The sequence below is a fragment of the Epargyreus clarus genome, unplaced genomic scaffold, assembly GCF_041222505.1.
Source record: "Epargyreus clarus isolate Ecla_fem2 unplaced genomic scaffold, WU_Ecla_fem_2.2 ptg000017l, whole genome shotgun sequence".
NCBI classification, from domain to species: Eukaryota; Metazoa; Arthropoda; class Insecta; order Lepidoptera; family Hesperiidae; genus Epargyreus; species Epargyreus clarus.
This window is the reverse complement of record NW_027332225.1, coordinates 14457592-14479123: the sequence shown is the minus strand read 5'-3', so window position 1 is coordinate 14479123 and position 21532 is coordinate 14457592. Positions and strand designations below refer to the sequence as shown.

Below are 21532 nucleotides of genomic sequence, written 5' to 3'. Positions count from 1 at the left end.
TTTTTCTCATATTTTTAATATTTATAGGTCTATAACGTTAATAATTAGTTAGGTACATTAAATAAATAATCTCCTTTTTTATTATTACATCTTTCGTCATCTTCTAGGTTAAGAAACGATAAGAAATCTAATTATGGAAGAAAATTTAGCTTCATTAATAAAATAAATATTACTTCCTTTCTTTTATATAACTTAAAACGCCTTGATTATTATTGTTATTATTTCTTCATTCACTTACAATTATAAAGCTTTGAGATTTTTTTCTTCTTAAACGTGCCATAAGGCAGATAGGCTACCTGATGGAAGGTAGTGTCCGTCGCCGCTATCAATGCGCCGCCGGCTTAGGAGAAGAGCATTTGAATACCTAAAACATGAAAATACTGGTCCAATCTAGATTAAGTATGAGTCACGCTACTCTACGTAATTGTGCTATTATATTTAAGCGTCCCTAGTTATTTATTCTATCTACAAAGTCTATTTCAGCTAAAGTACTTAGTAAGTGATAAAAAAAAAATTGTAAGAAATGCCCCAATTTTTTTTACAAAACCGCTCATCTAAAACTTCTGATTATTTATTTATTATTTTGAATGTAACAAAAGGTCCCCTTGGGTTCTTAAGAAGTTCATTCACCATCATTATTGTCACTACTTGCTTATTTAAATTATCACTGTAAGTAATGTTTTTTTAAAGATCTTAAAAATGATATTATATACGTAAATATAAATTTTACAGCGTATTATACTGCATTATTCCAAATATTCGCAAAGTAAGCCTGATGAAGCGAATTCCCTTGAAAATTTTCAACGAGAAAGTCTGCGAAGGATTAGAAAATTAGACACACGATAATATGTAAATTTGTTCATAGGGGGCGCTGCTGAAATTCTTGATTAGAGGCGTGAGTTGGCTTAATGGTAAAATAATTGGGCTTTGAAGAGATGACAAGATTAGTGCGTCGGGTGACATGATGCTATTAGCGCTTGGTAATTTAACCATTAAGACCACGATTACATCTATATGTGTAGATTCCACAATATTCTGACAACGGCAGTACAGCTACAAAATTAAACTACTAGAATATCAAAGGGCGATGAAGCGAAATTCAACCGGGAATATAACACCGTCATACTTTTTTATAACGCGAAACAGTTCTTCGCTTCGTTGGAACAGTGTAGATCCCGGGTATAGTTCGCGTAAAACTGCTAGTCCGCTCTGAATATAAAATGAATCGCGTAGCAAATATGTGCCATAGCAAATTGTATGACTACACCTGCTCGCAACAGCTTCAGTAGCACTACCATGAGTTTACAAAAGTATTACTCGCTAGCGACTGCGTAAAATAAATGTATGAAAAATTGTACAGCGCCTCTGGTGGTTACTCGTAGAACTAAAATCCGTAGTGGCGTAACTCGATACGTAAAAAACCTATCGAAATCAAATCGCTAGCGAATGTCATTATGATCTATTGCCATACAAATTCGGTCCCATGAGTCATTAATTTGACAGACGTTGTCAAGAAATACCGTAACGATAGAAGTTATGTTATTCACTAGCAAAATGACAATAGTTTTCTATTTACAATTTCTATAGTGGCGTTTCTATGCCAACTCATGGTAGTGCTCCAGAGCGGACTAGCTGTTTGGCGCGAACTATACCTTACTTATAAGATGACCACTTGAGGAATGGTAATACATCTACGATCAAACTCAAATGGATTCCTTGTTTATATGGAGTCTACTTACCACGTTTTTATTTAAGATTGATAACATAAGCATGAGCAAACGAGCATGCAGTTCATATGAAGGAAAGCGGCTACAGCCGTCCATGGACATCTTTAACCACATAGCTCCATATAAAAGAGCGGTTCTTCCTGAAACCGATCACAGGCGTCCGTCCACACGTTTCACAGAAACGAAGAACTACTTCATAGTAGAAATTGTTGTGGCGGTGGTGGAGATACCTTTCCAGTCGAACCATACTGGTTGGACGTACCACTTTTTACACACTGTTAAGTGGTCACATTTAGAATTTCTACCTGACAATTTTAGTGGTATGAGTACCTTGGTTCAATTCCAAGAGATTTAAAGCAACAGAAATCGATATTGTGGATGACACAATTCACTACTATAAGAAGTCGCTTATAAAATATCAACTTTACTACTAAAGTAAGCCGAAGGTAAAAGTTAATCTCCACGTCCGCCAAAGTCGAAAGAAAGTCAAAAGACTTTGTTCCTACTTATACCGATTTAATATCAACATCATGAGGATGTTTCGATAAGTCTATGTTCAATATTCGATAGGCTTAGATCAACTGGATAGAGAAAGACTGATATTTTAAAATTTCTAGTAGGCATTAACAGTTAAATACAAAAATTTGGATTATCGGATAGATTGAATATTAATAACGTATGTTAATAATAAATTTCGGGTTACTTACTTCGCCGGTTGTATGTTTAAATCTCAGGCACATATGGGTTTCCGATATTGTGTGCGTATTACAAATTTATTATATCAGTTACTTTAACGGCGAATGACGACATAGTGAGGAAATTCACACGCGTGAGAGTTCAAAAAATGATATTAGTTTTGGCAAGGTTGCACATTATAAACATTCTATTATTGACACATTGTTGGATACTTATTCTTTCAGATTGAGAAGAGCGTTTAGTCCATAATGTTTCGTGCTAGGTGTATGTTGGTATATTTCAGATAGCTTTAAAATCTTTTTTTGGACTGACGATAGTAATAGGATAGTGGCTGAATGAGATTGTCACAAGGGATACAATATTGAAACTACAATATAAACCTGTTGTTGGGCAGAAATAAGTGATATAAAAATAACACAACGTTATATCATTTAATACCATCTCATATAAGAAAAATGCGGATCTAAGAAAAACCATTTTGATGTATCGTTTTATTTCTTACCTCCATCCTGCGTTTCCGGATAGGAAAGAGGGAAGACTTAATGTTATTTTCGCGTCTGCACGTACTACACTGGTGGGTATTTAGAGACATAAAGATGTTTTTGATATGGTGACAGTGTAAGAAGAGTAAGCTTCGTCTATTTTGTATATTGTTGAGGTAGTAAACTGTAACTTTCTTTGTACGAGAATTTATTTAAACCTTAACTACCTAACCTTGCACTAGGATAATCTGTGATGTAACAATCATGTTAGATTTTTACCTGACTGGGAATTGTGTCTGGGACCTTCTGCGCGGGAGAAGTTGACTGTAATATGAGTTTAATCATTAAGATCCCTTATTTATAATGGATCTATCCAAAGTTTTTCCTACCAAACATCGTAACAACTTCTTTCTGCAAAATGTCAGTTTTCGATTTTTGATAGCAATAATTGCCTAGACTTATTATAGGAAGCAGAAGTTAGACGTCTGTTATTTAAACTTATGTATTTTTCCAGACTGTAACATGTATCAAATAGTAAACTTTTGTAATCATAATTATTACATGTGCAATACTAATAATCTTAGTATGGGTCTAGGAGAGTAAAAACCTTACCTGTGACAAGCGTTATTACAAATTAAAGCGATCCACAAACTTCAAAGCCAAACTAATTTACTGAGCTCAGACTTATTTCAACAATTTATTACGAAACAAAATAATTACTCACAAAGGAATTCACGGGCTGTCCAACAATTGATTCCTAGTAATTGGATATTTTTCTCTTCAAATCAAATATCAAAGGGACCTAAATTAATTTGGTAGACCCATGACATTTCGAGGCGATGGGTCGAGATTGCAATGAGATTTCAAAGGATTTTAGGTGCAAATAAAGAGAAATCTATTCTTTCTTCGAGAGCTATTAGCAGGCTTTGATGAGGTTGTTACGCGAATCGTGATTGAAATGATAATGTTTGTAGAATTGAAATCTGTGCGGTTTATTTTATGAAATCTCTCTCTTGAAGCTATTTGATAAAGGTTGGGTTTTTTTTTATAAAAGTGTATTTTAATAATATTCTTTTAAGAGAGATTATTAAAAGGGGTAGATTTGGTGGTTTGGTTGCAAAATATTACAAATGTAGGTATATTTTTATTGTAGCTAATATAATAAATAAAAAAATGAGCATTTTGTATTTATTTGTTTTTGCTATGCTTTCACACTTTAACTACCAATCCGATCTTCATGATCCTTTCTACACACGTTGCCAGGGGTCCAGAAAAGGACAGTCCTTTAAGCCGAACAAAAGTACTTTTCCGGAGGGATCCATAAAAAAATAACTAATGTCATTCGAAACATAAAATCGTGCGAGCATGCAACCCATCTGATGTTCAAACTCACTGCAGTCCTTTAGTATTTGTATTCATCTTCAAAAAGGACAAACGCCTTACCTGAGTTTGCTTTGCTACCCTTGAGGATTCAGTTGTCACGCTTCGTATTGGTGTATCTTTTTTATCTTTAATGCAGAATATAAATTCAAACTACAGTTATGAGATACCTGTCCTCGACTTTAGGTGAAAAATCTGTTTTGTTTGGAATTGGATGAACGTCTATGTAGCAGAGAGTACATATATAGAGAAGTGATAGCATAGTGGTTAAAACTAGGCCTCTCAGTCGGGGAATCCAAGGTTTGACTCCCTTTTTTTGTTAACAAGGGGAACCTTCAAATCTCTTCTCTTTATCATAAAAAATGTTAATTGTTTTGTAGCTCCTATTCTAGGTATATTCCTGAAAGTATTTTTTTGTATTATATAGGAGTAGCAGACGATCATGCAATACTCCTGATGGCAAGTGGCTACTGTCTGGACTGCATGTTCGACTTCTACTCCTATATTACATAAAATACATCCAGATACGCCTTTTTTGTTGACAAGAGGGGAAACCTTCAAAAGGTACCCTATTCCTAGGGAGCTAGTGTAGAGGGCTCCGGGATCTCTAAAGGAACGCAACGGTAATCCTCTTAGCGCGTTACCCCGTCGGGCTCTGCCCGGGTAAGCTTGATGCTCGCCACACCGTCTGGTGAGTACGACGGTATGCGACCACACATACCGTCGTCCATCCCAGGGTCGCTGGCCGGGCGGTTCGAGCTCCGACTCTTGCCACCCGCAACCCCGGAAGCCCCCTTTTAGTCGCCTCTTACGACAGACAGGGGATAATGTAGCCCTATGCTAGACCCGGAACTACAGGGACAAAGGTTCGACTCCCAGGAAACTCTGATTTTTCAAAGTTATGAGCGTATTAGAACTTTTTCACTTGTGTGTCACCTGAGAAGTTTTTATAATAATAAAAGCTCATAAAGGTATGTGAAGTGTGCCAATACGCATCTGGCCAGCACGGTAGACTATTGCCTAATCCTTCTTATTCTGAAAGGAGACCAGTGTACACCAGTGGGGCAGTAATGGTTTGAAGACGAGTCATTTAATTGTAGCGTACTAATGTTATTATGCTGAAACTATTTAAACAGACTTTTTCACAATGTTTGAATTCAATTAAGCATATGAACTTTTATATTCAAAGTAACTAAATAGTATCGTCATGTTGAACCGAACTCAAGGACATACGCGCTTTTGTCTACAACTTGTAGTGCACGCAACTGAGCGTATGTAACACATGCTTACCTGTGGCTCATTGGAGTGTGAGCGCATGCTTCGCTGGAGATCATTGAGGCGATCAAGAAGCCTTTGCTGTCAAATAGAGTTGGATGAGGAAGTGTAGATAGTACACAATATAATAAACAGATCCAACTATCAATTATTCGTATTATGGAAGCGTGGTGAGCCTCGATAGTCCTAGAGTCAAAAGGTCGTCATAGAAATAAATAAAACTGAAGTGTTTTGTTTGGAATTTTGGCGTTACATTCATTTTATTTGTTTAATTTATTTTTAACAAACGGCTTTCAACTTCACAAAAGTGTCCCTGTAGTCAATATATGGATTTAGCTAAACACTAGGTAAGTTGGCATGTATATCAACTTTGAAGAAGAAAAATCATCCAGATGAATTATTGCTCCTATGATAAAGAAAAAATAAAGTATTTCCGTTAAACCAACATAAATAACATCCAGGATTTTCAATCTTACAAAAACAGTTTTAATTGAAACTAACATCTCAGATACAGCCATCGGGGTAGTGACGCCGCAATTTATGGCCGCGTTTGAGGACTGGCCGGTTTTGAAATATGGCGGTCGGGCCGGCTGATTTATCGTCGGCCGGTGAAAAATGACGCGCCCGCCGAAATGGAACTCTTTCTGCGATTCTAGACAAAAACTTATGGCAGAACTAGACTACATTGCGTCACTATCGACGCTTGTGAACTGAACTTCACCGGTGTCACTTGATCCTATTGGTGTATTGTTTATTATCATAAAGTGTAAGGTAATTAGATTGTGGGGCACAGAATGTGAAGAAGTGATACACTGGTGTTTGGAAACATGACATCTAAATCGGCGGTATTGATTTTTCAAAGTTATGTACCTTTTACAAATTAATTATTAATTGCTTAGAGGGTGAAGTAAAATAAAATAAAAATTTCAAGGGTGTCAATCCGCACCTCGCCAGCGCTTTAGACAAACAAATAAGGAATTCTTGCACATAATAATCTGTGGCCAATTTCACGTAGGATAAGAATAATTTTAGAACCATGCTTGACTGTTTGTATCTGAAGAAGATGAAAATTGAAAATCTTCGCAGAAAACCGTCACTATTCGTATTGTATAATTTAGTGTTTAAACTCTTCTATTGATCGATATGTTAAATATGAATTACCAACTAGGACCAAAAGACAGATGGTTTGCAGCTTTAGATGCCACACTATACATATTTTTATTAGCTACCTAGTTCATTGACTATCGAATGTTGAACCTTTTATTCCAGTAACAATAAAGTTTGCACTGGCCTGCAATGTGGGCAGATAAGAGTCCTGAATGAAACGTGTAACATTGTTGGGACCTGAAGATTTTCAGCGAAATGCCCTCGTATCCGTAGAAATGCTCAGTAAGAACCTGAGATTGTTTTCCGATCTTTTGTTACAAAGCAACAATGGGGTTCATTAAAACGTGAGGTTACTTCTACTCGTATGTGCTATCCATACTAACCATATCACTTCTTTTAGTTTTTATTACAAGTTTTTAGTGACTCTTGTTTATAATTATATTCGATTTTATTTATAGTTATTTATATTTGAATCTAACAATAATAGGCTACTAGTCTAAAAGTAGTCGCCGTCGTATGGTCATAATATATTTACTAGTTATTGTAGCCGAATTAAGGTATGCAATAAACAGTTATCCGTAATTCTTTTGTATTCTGAATATTTGACTGACTATTTGTCAATGGGTTTTCAAAAAAAGTTTTATTGTAAGTAAATTTCTATGGTTTTTTTTTTTTCCAATAGTGAATGAGAATTTGTAGACTTCAAATACTTACATTTTACAACAATTTTTTTAATCAAAGATGCATGCCTGATTTGAACCCCGGACCCCTATTGAGAGGCATTTCAACCAGTAGGCAATCACTGACATATTTTATACTGATCGACAAACATTTATCGGCACTTAGTAACATGACAGTATCGTGTATTCAAGTGTATGAAGGGAGCTCGGGTTAATACTTCTGTGATGTTCAAGTCGTAAACTGAGTCGTAGTGAGCTCTCTTCAGTTAACTTGATGTACTTCCTCGTTCAAGATCTTCATTTCTACGTATCATGTTTCAGTGTATGATGGCTTAACGTTTAAAGATCGTTAATTGTATCAGGTACTTTGCGGAACATGCTATTAAGTTATATATACCATCATACATATCAGTAGTGGATTGTTGCGAAGTAGTTTAAAGATCTCCGTATACCATATTCGTAAACTCTGTACTGTCCCATTATTGGGTATTTTCTACATTGCTTTGCTCATGTGAATTAGCAATCTTAACGTTTGATAATTAATAGAACTCTTAGGCTTTGAATATACTATGTATAGTAGTTTTCTTTAATTGTTTCGTTTACAGTTTTATTTAATATTTTTTATTTATAAGCCGACTGTGTGTGATGTTTTTTCGAGTGTATATTAGTTATCTAGTTTAATATTTAAATGGCTACAACTATTTATAATTCCATCACATTGAACTGAAGCATCCACGGTGATTGAACGCGGTTTGGAATATACACATTTTAAGTTAGAGGTTCTTGTCTAAAATTCGAACCCTTGACTTTATATAGGAAACCGATGTAATATTATTAGTGTTAGAGCATACACTAGGCTTCCTCCAAAAGTGGCAAGAGACCTAGGCCTAGTGGTAGGGCTTACAGTCATACTAACACTGCAAACTTCGAGGACATAGTGTTGTTTTACTTGGAAGCAACGAAAAATATTGAAATTTTATGCCGAAAACTGAACCCGACAGTCTTAAGACTAGGCTTTGAAAGTAAATTTCCGGGGTACGCAATGCGGTCACGTTTCGCTGTCGATATTCTATCGGAGGACCTTCCCGGTAATTTATGAAGCCCTGAGAGGCATGCCTTTATGAATTATGACCGGGGCAGACACTCGGGGCTATGTTTACAAAGTAAAAAATTGGCCAAGTACGAGTCGAGCTCGCAGAAGAAGGGTTCCGTACCACCAACATTATCATATTTGTTTTTTTTTTTTATATTTGTTATTATAGCAGCCACTGAAGTAAATACATTGTGAAAATTTGAACTGTCTAACTATTATGGTAATAGATAAAGCAAAAAACGTCGAGAAATAGCCGTTTATTTTATGGCGATCACCATTTATTTTCAACATTTTTTTATTTTTAGTATTTTTTATAGCGGCCGTCATTATGCATCCTCTGTAAAAAATTCAAGTGTCTACCTACCTATTACGGTTCCAGAGATAGAGCTTTGCGACAGACGGACGGACAGCGAAGATTTAGTAATAAGTTTCCGTTTTTACCGTTTGGATACCGAACCCTAAAAATTCGAGGCCCATCCATGTACGTGTTTGCGTGGAAGGAATTTGTTCCTGAATCATTCGGCCGCTGTGCGTATGTTAATTCAGTTTTGTTTCGTTCAAATTGTTTTGCTTGATTCGCGTTTAACTTTTTACTGTGATATTCGTGTTTGGCGAGCGTGTTTTGTTTTTATGCTGAATTTTCTTTTTTTTGTTTGAGAAGATTTTCCTCATATTATATATTTACTCCTCACTAGCAGCATGACTGGTATCATGATGGAGTTCAGGTAAAATTTTAGATAATTTGATATTTATAATATTTTTCTACAAAATTGAAGAAGTCTGAACGATGTAGTAGTGTAGAGGGATTGGATGGGTGGACTTTACCACTTTGAACTTTACTACTTTACTACTTTACGCGCTTTTTGAACCTGATAAATGGAGCACCCCACGCTTTTTCACAACTATACTTTTTATTGTTCCTTAATTGATTCTTAGATTGAAAATGGTTTTCTACTTTTTAGTTGATTTTATCATTAAAGCGTGTTTTTTAGTTTTTTGAACTATATTTATTAAATTCTAGATAAAATTTCTAGGTATTCAGTAATTCGCTATTTCTAAGGATGCTTTGGAGGTTGAAATCCTAAGTTGTATCCAATTACTTAACAGAAGTTCTTTCCAAATTCAATTTATTTTGCGATGTATTATTAAAAGTTAAATACTCACCGCAGCTAACAAGAAATACAAAATATTTATTTCAACTGACGAATAAAGAATAATACTGAGAGACGTAGAGTAGACCCGAAACACTTGGGAATGAGTGGGAATCGAATTGTGCTGCTACTCGTAACTAATGCTGGCTACTCTTCTGCTCTCGGAATCAGAAGTTTCAAGTATGTTGAGGTAAATATAATCTTATATATAAAATTCTCGTGTCACAATGTTAGTTACCGTACTCCTCCGAAACGGCTTACCGTTTTTCACCAAATTTTATATGTGTCACGTGCCTCTATTTTTCTATGTCAATTTACAAATGTCCAAAAACGACCTCCACCACTCATTATCGAATGACACTTATTTTTAAATAACAAATTGACTTATATCCTGACTTTTATAATTATGTAAAACATTTCATCTTAACTCAACTTCGTATCTACAATTTGAGGCGGTGGAAACTTTTGACGTTCAAACAGAAAACTGAACAGGTTTTTTGAATAAACTGATCAAATGTTAGAAAAATATATTTTTTATAAATCTTATAGAAATTTCTCTCACTAATATAAAAGGGAATGGTTTTTGTATTAATATGCTTATTACCTGAGCTTTGGAAAAATACGAATATTCACGCTATGAATATTTCATCGCGCCATCCGCTAAGCCGATTTAGATAAATGAGGTATCATTAGATTCGCCGCAATCCCTCCTATGTACGATATGTCATACGCACAAACTCCATTTATTTATACATTGTATAATTTTAGCTATTATAGATAGTAATGGTTTGGTATATAAGGTACATTTAATCTTATGGGCTTTCAACTAAATCGTATAATTTTAGCGTCAAGGAAAGGAGTTGACGATCTAATTCCAGTGTCCCCTGGTATAAAGTCTTCTTCAAGACATTACCTTTGGACATCATTTTTGAGTGACAAATGAGAACTTTTTATTTATTTATTTAAAATTTATTGCATTATTTCTAAACGTAAATGTACAAAAGGGCAAATAATGCCTGATGGCATTCTCCGCCAGTCAATCCTGGATGGATGTAGAGAATTTGCAGCAAAAAAAAAGTTGTTATAGTATAAAGATATATGCGGATGGGTCGCCTCCAGTGGCAAATTAAGATTACTCATGATTATTTAAGTAGCATTATTTCACGACTGGACTAGGATCTTTTTCGAAGTCAAGCGTGAATAAATAATCTGATCTAGCATTACCTACATACATGTCTTCATAAAAAGATTTTTCTATTTTAAAACGTATTAAGTTATAATTTTTTTGATCTTACGTATTCTATGGCTCTAAAAATAATTGCTAAAGATTAGAGTTTTCTATTGCTGTGATGAGGATAGAAATTTATATAATCCATTTAGCATTGCTTATTTTGCTACTTTTTCTTTATAAAACAAACATCCACCACGAACAGTAATTCTCCAAAAAGATTACTCAAAAGCAAGGCACATCTTGATTGACAGGTAAACGCGACACGATTATGATATAATATGAAACGTCGCAACTCCATTAGCGGAGTATTAGAAGAAGGCGCAAGACATCAGAGCCGAGATGTTCCGTAATAGAATTGTGCATCGCATACACGGGAAATTCACTTTCCCTCCCTTTGGGGGAAATCAAATCTCGCGGCGTGAATATCAAGTTGTAGCTTGTAGATGATATTTTGCCGGGAAAATCCTTACAAGTGTTGCGGAAATCTCGCCAGTTTTTGTCGGATGTCGAATTGAATAAATTTTATTTGGGTCGACTTTAAAAGCGTATGTCGGTCGGTATATTTATAAAATGCTTTCAATTCATACATATGTAAGTAATTTTATATTGAGTGGATAATTCTTACATAACATGCTATGTTTATTTTATTTATTGCGTATTTAGTGTACGATACGGCTTATAAACTTTATTACAATGATGTAGGAACCAAAATTCAGTTCCTATGATGTGTATATGCCGCTAGGCGCTTTGGAAGCGAAATGTACAAGAGTATCGAATTTCGTTGTACCGTGTACTGCTGTACCGTGTCTATTGTTTAAAGGATTGTAACAAGAGAACATGCTGTAAGATAGCAAAATAGTTTAGACATGTACCAAATACCAGAACATTTATTACTTTTCAAAAGTTATTTCTATGCCTATATACTAAGGTTATACCTATTAATATGTAAGAAATTCATGATTACTTGCTCTAACGAGGAAGGCAAATATCACAGGGTTCATCACTATATGCATAAGAGCTATTGATAATATTCTAAAAGGTACATGCCCACCTATAGGTACATTATCTAGCAGTGTAAAGGCAGATTCAATTATTAGACACAGAATGAAAGGAATGTTGTGGTAATATGAGTACTACTCGTATGTCTGGTTATTTATGTTTTATTACGGTTTCTAAAGATGCCAGGTATGACAACTCGCGTGATACAGCAGTCTTATCAATATTAGTCCGTTACGCAGCAAGTGCCGGGCTTCTCATTCCTAGCCATACTTTTTATAATATAGAAACAGTAAATGACTATGGAGTCCACCACACAGTCCACAGAATTTTAAGGTGGAAGAACCGTTTGTGGTTCGACTCCCGCAGCACCACCACCACACCTATTTCTACCTAAAACAATAACAGCAGTATTAGGCGCTGCTGTGTTCCGTTTTGAAGGGTGTGGTAAGGGCGACAGACTTTTCCGAGGCGTTACAGATTAGTCACCTTCAAACGTAGACTACATTACAACGTATAATAAATAATAAACTACTCTAAAATACCTATTTGTCTATATATTTCTCTGTGTACATCACGAACAATCCTAGCGTGAGACTATGAGTGTCCAAATTGTTATAATAGCTGGTATTACATAATCGAGTGAATGGTACTTACAAAATGCCAGTTTCATTTTCTTATTCTCCAGTGGGCAAGATACAAGTGAGTCATAGACAGAGATTTATCTCGTCGCAAGATTAATATAAGTGACAGCCAGTGAGCGGTGTGCCCAAGTTGCTACGAGCACGTTTTTGTGCGGAATATTCTTTGAATAACGTAATTACTTGTTTATTTTGCTTAACAGACTGCGTTAAGATTTTGTTACCATATAGATCTAGTAAGATTGATTTGATTACTACATTTATGTCATTTTAAATTAAAAATAATTTTATAGAACAATCACTTCGAAATATGATTTTAAAGCCCTAAAAGATTATAAAGAAGGACAAGAAAGGAAGCGGCGAATAATTGTGCTGGCAGTATTTATATTGTCCATCAAATGCAATCTTCTATCGACGGAAATCTTAAGAAGCACTTCATTATAAAACAATTACTACGTCCATAGTTTACTACATTAATTTCTTCATTAATAAATAATTATTAATGTAGAAATTGGCGAAAATACTGATTTTTTAATTTTATTTCAATCTTTCTACAAACATTCTATATTTCAGTAACTTATAATAATAGCTTACGTCACTTCCACTATTTAGATTAATTCAAAGACACTTCTTGTGTTAAAATCCTTCAAGCCATTTAAATTGTAGAGCGTGCTAAAAATTAGTAAACTCGAAAATCATTTCCCTCCACAGTCGGGTAAAATTAATTTGGAACAGTCTGCTATAAACATGAGTACTTTATAAAAGTAACTGTTCATTAACACGCTTTTATTAGCTTGGGTTGTATGTATATAACTATGTAACGGAATCTTTGAACCCGATTTCTATCCATTTTGAACGTCCAGTTTAATTCAAAATTTTGAAGAATTATCAAAGACTGATGACAATACACGATTTTAATAATTTTGTACCATTGTCCTTATCAACATTGTTATCGAGATTGTTCGAGCGCCTTAGAGAAAGTTTATCGCAAAGTTACTAGATTGCAACAATTATTGCTTTTTAGTTTCAATAACTGTTTTAGCGTGATTTTAGTGATTTTAGTTTTGAAAATAATAATGTTTTATAAACTATAAATACTCCTCTTCACCGTTAAGCGAATATAAATGTTACTAAATAAGTATATCATTTTCCTATTCCTCGCGGCCAACGTGCAACTAAGCGACTCATAGAGATTTATCTCGTCTCAAGATTAATATAACTGACGGCCCGCGTCAGGCCTAATGTTCTTATGTAGCGAGCGTAATGTGTCACAGGTAACGTCCTGATATTGTGTTTCACTGGGAATCCCTATCACGTTTTGTAAATGAAGCCGCCTCAACTTTGGAATGAATGTAGAATATATTTTAAGTAAATATTTTTGTATATATCTTATCCCCTTGTGATATGAGGGTTAGGTTCTCTATATTGTATTTATTATTATCCATGTAATTAACCTCAGATAAGATAAGAGTCCTACCTGAGGTCGGCCGCAGATGCGTTGCTACTATTGAGGACTAAGTTGAAACGCCTTGGATTTCCTTAACACATTTGAAACCGGTATACAACGCGCTGAACATTTCTATTATTAGGCAGAAATAAGTGTGGTGGTGGTTGTCCCTATAGTTCCGGGACCAAAATAGAACTACGGTATTCCCTGTCTGTTGTAAGAGGCGACTAAAAGGGTTCTGGGGTTGCGGGTGGCAAGAGTTGGAGCTCGAACCGCTTGGCCAGCGGTCCTGGGAAGGACGGCGGTATGTGTGGTCGCATACCGTTGTACGCACCAGACGGTGTGGTGAGCGGCATGCTCACCTGGGCGGAGCCCGATGTGCCAACGCGCCAAGAGGACTCCGGTTGCGTTCCTTTGGGGATTCCGGAGCCCTCTATGCAGCGCCGAGGACGGCCACCAGGGGGATTTTAGTTCGGTAAGAATCGCACATAACCCTACGTCGCTCCCACGGCACCCGATACCTTTTGAAGATGTCCCCTTCGTAAACAAAAAAAGAAGTTGCGGTGGTAGTTCTTCCGGAGTCGAACCATACAGGCTTCTACCACCTTTTTACTTGCCAAAAAATAAGAGCAAGTTATAATATGAGTAATATTGATCGTGTGATTATGTTGGGTTATTGCGAAGCGGCATCCAGTCCCTTTGGAATGAGAATGCTCGGCGCATCGCAGGTGATTCCAAAACTTTTTTAATATCGAACGCAATAATTCCAGCACTGAAAAATTGTTTCGCTTCAATAAAGTCGTTATCTTTCTTTTACACTGAAAAATGTTTGTTATATGAAAATATGATTCGGGGATTATGAAAAATCCTTTAACTTTTTCTTGAAAATCTGCTCAAACATAATATTTGAGACGGATTTAAGGATACAAATTCTTATTTTGTTTACGTTGTTAAGTTATATTATATTGTAGGTACCTGCTACGCAAATTTGAAGGTGATCGAACTCTTTTTTTAACTTTATTATGTTTTATTCAACGTTTTTGGAAATTCACTCATTTTTTACTATCAAAAATCTCTATAGTTCGATTCGTAGGCACCACCAACATACATTTTACGTTTACATTCTGTCTAATAGCTGTAGTCTTATGTTCAGGTCGAAAGAGTGTGATAAGGGATACTTTTCCGAGGCGTTCCAACTAGTACTTGTATAATATATAAACAAATAATCATGACGACATTGAAGATTACAGTATCTATAAACAAGTAATTTAATTAAGACATCAAAAACCCAACTGCGCTAAACAGGCTGAAGTAGAATTCCCAAAAACGGTGAAATAGGCGTTTCATTATTTTTATGCAGAAAGCTAAATACAAAGTTTCATAGTAGGTATCAGCTTCAAAATCGAAAGATGTTCAAACAATATTATCCTATTTTATCCTCGTAGTGCTCATTTATGCTACATAAATAACCTATGAGTAAAATTCCAGCACTCTAAAGTGCAGCGGTTTCCCTTAGCGTTGATCTCTGGCACAGCAACACTACTCATTTAGTCAGACAGTCATCTCGATGTAATATATACATATATATGTATGTGTAATCTACCCTTTTTTCTTTGTTTTGATACCCTACCCGAGAGGTTTGGTATTTTTTTTTAAACGTGTTACTATTTCGCCAAAAAATACCACCATGTACGATCTATAAAAGATCTATCCGGTGATTACATTATCTCGTTAGGAGTAGAATTTCATTATTTTTATCCAACAAGCCTGATACAACATTTTATAGTATTCGCTTCAAAATTGACGGTTGTTTTAACCCTTATGTGAACTTTTAACTTGTTACCCTGTACGGGGTTGATTTTTCGGAAGTGGATAGATAGGCGTGTCCTTGTTCCTACCTAGAAAGCCAAATACTAAATTTTATAGGAGTTGCTTCAAAATTAAAAGATTAAAAAAAACTGTTTTCCCTATTTTACCCTCTTAGTGGTGGAATTTCCAAAAGGCTACGCTGTATAGCGAACCCATGTGCAAAATTTCAGAACTCTAATTTAAGCGGTTTTGGCTGTACGCTGATTTCTGAAAAATGAAAAATCATTTAATTAGTCAGTCAGACATCTTGCATTGAACTGTCGAAATTTATCCAGCCGTTTGTAAGATCGGATCAAATAAAGAAAGACAAACATACAAGATACGCGCAAAAAACATAACCCTTCCTTGGCAGTCGGGTAATAAACGTATCAACAATATATCCGTTAGCAATGTAAAGGGAAGGTTCCATACTTGGACACGCTAATAGTTAATTCAATATTAAAATTAGGAATCCATTCTGGGTAATGGAGTTTTCTTTATAGTACACACTAAATAGTAGACATATATGTACAAATAAAACTAAGATAAACATATTCATGTGCCATAATTTAGCAAGCATGCGGACAGCCGTCCGATCAACATCATGCCGTGGGGCTAACTGAAAATCAGCGCCAAGACGCAGTCTACCTGCTCATGGCATTCGCTGAGTTTGTCCCCATTCACGTTTGTTGCAGCACATAGCACGTTTTATAAATCATTTATTGTGTAATAAACAAAAAAGAAGTTTAGTTATGTATTGTATTTTTTTAAGAATTATTTTCTAAATTGACTGTCTGATTTATTATTAACTAGTTTTATAACCGTGCAGTTTGTTTATTTATTTTGTCTATTTTCAATTGTACTGTGTGTTGCAATATTCCTGAATAAGTATTATTTTTCTTTCTGTCTAATATTATAATACATTATGTCACACAGTAGACCATTATACCGAAGTAGATTATGCTATGTAGTTGATACAAGTTATTATAAAGTCGGTCTAACTAGCTTAAATCTGCGAGCGTCGCCAGTATGCAAGTTATTTTCTTGAATACTAACTTAGATGGACTTTCGAGACTAGAATATATTATAATGATTACCTATTATAATACTAACATTCTGCGCGCGGCCTCTCATAAACATGAAATAAATATGATAATGAATTATAAGTGGTTTTCTTATACAGATACGAATTTAAACGTTTATTTTCATATTTTCATAACACCGTTGCAATTGGTATCATTTGTTTGTGTGGGTATTTCCTATGCACTACACAAAAAAAAATAGATCATTTGCATGTGAAATGGTAGTAAGTACTACTTAACAAACTTAAAATTTATGAAAGCTAATCTACTCGTATAGAAGTACCGTTAATATAGGTCTCCTCTAAATAGCGGTTTGTTTTTATATATTGGTGACCGTGGAATAGTTGACTTTTTAATCTACGTGATTAATAGAAAGGGTTCATTTAAATAAATAACTGTTTTAACCTTTTATGCTTAAGTAGAATTTCGTATCAACATTAGCATACTTCACAAAAAATCGATAAATGGAGAAAAGCCATTATAAATTGATACCTTATGAACTGGAAAACAATTTAAACGCCGCCAATTTATATTACAATCTTTAGTGGAGCATGTTATACAGATATATTTACTAACTGTGCCAACCTGCGTAATATAATACGCCGTAGTATGTTAATGGTCGATATAACTTATTATAAACTTGGTCTAACCAGCTTATAACTAGAACCATCGCCAACACACAAGTTGCCTCCTCGACTACTAACTTATATGGATTCCCGGGAGTCGAATGTAATAACAGATTAATTATAATAGTAGCTCTGGTAATTAAATTATGAATTAGTATATGTAGTATGTTGCGTGGTTCTGGCATATGTGTGTCTGATTTTTAAATTCTCTGATGTTTGTGCATTTACACATTTTTATAAATATGTATAAGTATAATTATGTACGCATGATATATTTTTTTCTTTGACTTATCAAAATTAATAAAATTTCTGCCATCAAAATAATAAAAAAAACATATATGCCTTAACAGATCCGACTGTTTTACTGTGAATTCGCATTTATTATAAGAAAACCCGACTGCTAAAAAATATAGCCCTTAAATATAGTTTCTGCGTTTGTGTAAATAATTATTTTCAAGTTTTTTTTTAAATTACTATTACAAAAGTTCATTAAAGTAAGAAAAAGTATAGGCAATATTTTATTATTAATATTACAGTTACTTGCTAACACTAATGGCGGAAAAATCATGATTAAAAAGCACCGAGATAAAAAATTGCGGGCGTAGCAGCTACGTGATTTTCATATGAATAACCTAATATTATATGCTACGCCGTAGCACTCGACGCTACGAGCGCTACGATCCTAACTGCAATCAATGTATTGTCATTATTATGTGCGAATCTTTACTCAACGATACTGCGGTTGCAAATTTCCATGTCAGTTGTGATTTTGAAGAACCTTTAACCTTTATTCAAGCTGATAATGTGGTAATTAGTAGCATCATTAATACTTAATTAATCCTATAACTCGTGTGACGTAGCGTTTGTTATATTGATCTGTCCTGTACCCTTACCATGAGTTTTTACGTTTTGACAAATATGACTGCTTTGGTATTTGTTTACGTATTGCCCATACAATTTCCAATCAGCGCCTCTAGCGGATTGTATCAGAACTATAGTGTCAGTAACGTAACATTAAATGTCTAAATTGACAAAATGGCGCTTTATGTTTTGTCTCTCTTTTTTGCGAACATGTGTTACGTTTACTCAGTGTACTGAACCAAACGGAACAGAATAATGGATTGAGTAAACGTAACGTATGTGGGATGGGATGTGGGATGTGGGATGTTTTGAAAACTCATGGTAAGGGTACTTTTCAAAATTCTAAATTGTATCCTGGTTTATCGTGGATATCGAGATGATTAATCTAGATTTTTCTTCTAGGTCTTTGCTTTTTAGTTGTTTATTCATAGTAGGTTTTATGTGACAATAAGCTTTAGCCATCAATAATACTCAAAATTTTTAATATTAAAACACTTATTGTAAGGAAAGTTTACAAATGTTTGATATAAAATAACTTAAAAATATTAAAAAAATAGAATATAAAGATTGCCAAGACAACCTTTAACCAATACTGTGTGAACAGTTCGTAGCCGCACTGTCATTATTATGTGCAAATATTTAGCATAGCCTGTATGATCCCGATTTTGAATATACTTTTAATTTCCATACAAATACCCTTATACGCTACACGCTTTATTACATAACTCAAGCTTAACGAGCTTACAATGATGTTATGTGATATTATTATAGTACAGTATTTTGGTAACATGTATGTATTGTACGTGTAATGTGTTATAATAATTACCTACTAGTATATGCTAATGAAACACGTGGCTTCACGAGTGTACATCTTAACTGATCTACAAAGTTAAATATCGGAGATAAAAAACGGCAGTGATAGCCTAGTGGTTAAGAAACCCGGCCTCTTGATCGAGCGGTCCGAGGTTCCAATCCCACGCAAGCACCTCTGATTTTTCAAATTTATGTTCGTATTAGAAATTAATTATCACTTGCGAAGTGTGATGGAGTATATTCACGACCTCCCGAAATCATGGAGAGATGCTAAATCGTACTATTTTTTACAATGTGGAAGTAACGTTATGATGCGGCTTCGGCGGCACCATTGTCACACTTATTTCTGCCTAATAACAACAGTGTTAAGCACTGCTGTGTTCTGATTTTACATTTCTGAGGCATTCCAACTTAGTCCTTAGGAGTAGCGGCGTATCAGTGGTCGACCTCACGTGGGAATCTAATCTCATCTGGGGTAGACCATAGATGTCCATGGGAAGCAGGAGCCACTCACTATCAGGTGGACTGCATGCATTTCTGCTACTCTCATATTATTAAAACTAAGTCACCTGGTCGTAAATAGCCATGTGCCCCTAATCAAACCCAAATAAAATTACTACCTGAGGTCGGTTGATTTGTTACTCTTGAGGACTAAGTTGGGATGCCTGGAACAAATATTTAACACCCGGAATGCAACAGCGCTTAGCATTGCTGTTATTATACAGAAATAGCTATAGTGGTAGGCGGTGTTATCGGAAATAGAACCAATAAGAGTTCTACCACTTACAAGTCTGGCTATACGTAGGATACTGTCGAGATGTTTAGTCAGATAATTAATTAGACTAACATTTGATAAAACATTACATATTTTTAGATACAATTAGCGTAAACGACTGCGTTGCTACAACGTCGCGGAGTAAGAATATTTTCATACTAATTTATCTTATGAACTTATCCACTCAGCTTGATGGGATTAACTGGGATGTAACGTTAGCATAAACATTATTCTTTATTTTATATTACGTCAAAGTTAGATAAGATGATTACAGTCCGTTTTATGCGTATAATCATTTTCAAACTAAATCTCAATAAAGCCTGTGTTTTTGTAGGTCGACTACACTACTAAGTCGTTCTATGCAGGCTTTTGTTCTCATAGTGGAGATATTATTATCATTACAATTAATTTTTCATACGCACATTGAAAAACCAGAGACGGATTTGAATCTTGGACCCCGCCGATTGAGACGCTGAGCTTCACCACTAAGCTACCACTGCCTTACTCCTATGGATCTACTGTAATTTATTAAGCAATTTGCTCCAAACAAGAGCAACATAATATCATCACATAACTCCCAACCTCCACACTAGCGACACACGGTCTATTCTCTGTCGTTGTTACGCGAAAATCTTCATAAATAGCTTTTGCATGTTATTTTGTATTAAGAATATTTGTACTGTGTCATTTTAATATCACTCGCCTGCATTGGCGTCTGAAGGTAATGTCTTTGTGCGTGAAATCTGAATAATAAATAAATTTAAAGGTTCTTTGGTATTAAAAATAAAATGGTTTGCAATACTAGTTTCATAATATTTCTATTTTTCACATGCCATTAATATAGTACAATTATAGAAACATCCAGACTTAGAATCAATAGGCACCAATTAGCCATTCACATCATAAGAGACCCAACTAATTATGTATTGTATGATTTTAGACTAAAATTATCGCGGAATTGAGACATTTTATTATGTAACGGGTACTCACGATGTGCGTTTTTATTGCCGATATTTCGACCCAGTTGTATGGATCGTGGTCACGGCGAAACTGAGGTGGAGGGGAGAAACCGTTGACAAGTTCTAGTGGTAGATTAATCTATCTACCATACGTTTAGTTCGTCTTTCTTTTCTAGGTTTCATAACACGACACACAACACTAACAATATCCTTACGCACCGTACTTTGCACTATTTGTGACTTGCATAAACTAACCACTGGATTCCACGTTTGGGCTAACTTAAAACCTTCTTCTCTGTTGAAGTTTCTAGGATATTTCTTGATCTCTATTGCTTCTCTTACTAAACGAGGAAAGTAATGACGCTCAGTGGAGATCACCTGAGGTTTGTATAATTCGATCCAGCGGTTACAACCTGAACTAAGGATGTGTTCGACAATGACAATTTTTTTAAGATCATGGAAAAGCTATGGAAGGAGCGTCCATTGCGAATCTTGGTTCTCTAAACGAATGCTGAGTTACTTTCCTTACTTATACAATCTTAACCATCTTTGGTCTAACTAAATTTTCAAACACTTATGTGTGAAAATTACTTCAATATGGATACATAACACCACAGTACCATGTTTTCAAAATATCCCACAATTTTACGTTACGTTTACTC

The 21532-nt window shown here is 35.0% G+C and overlaps 1 protein-coding gene across 3 annotated transcripts in view; it reads left to right on the top strand.

The window, feature by feature from the left end:
* The window catches only part of LOC140749051 (protein amalgam), a 243056-nt gene that overhangs the window by 1226 nt on the left and 220298 nt on the right, over positions 1–21532 (top strand). The window lies entirely within an intron of this gene.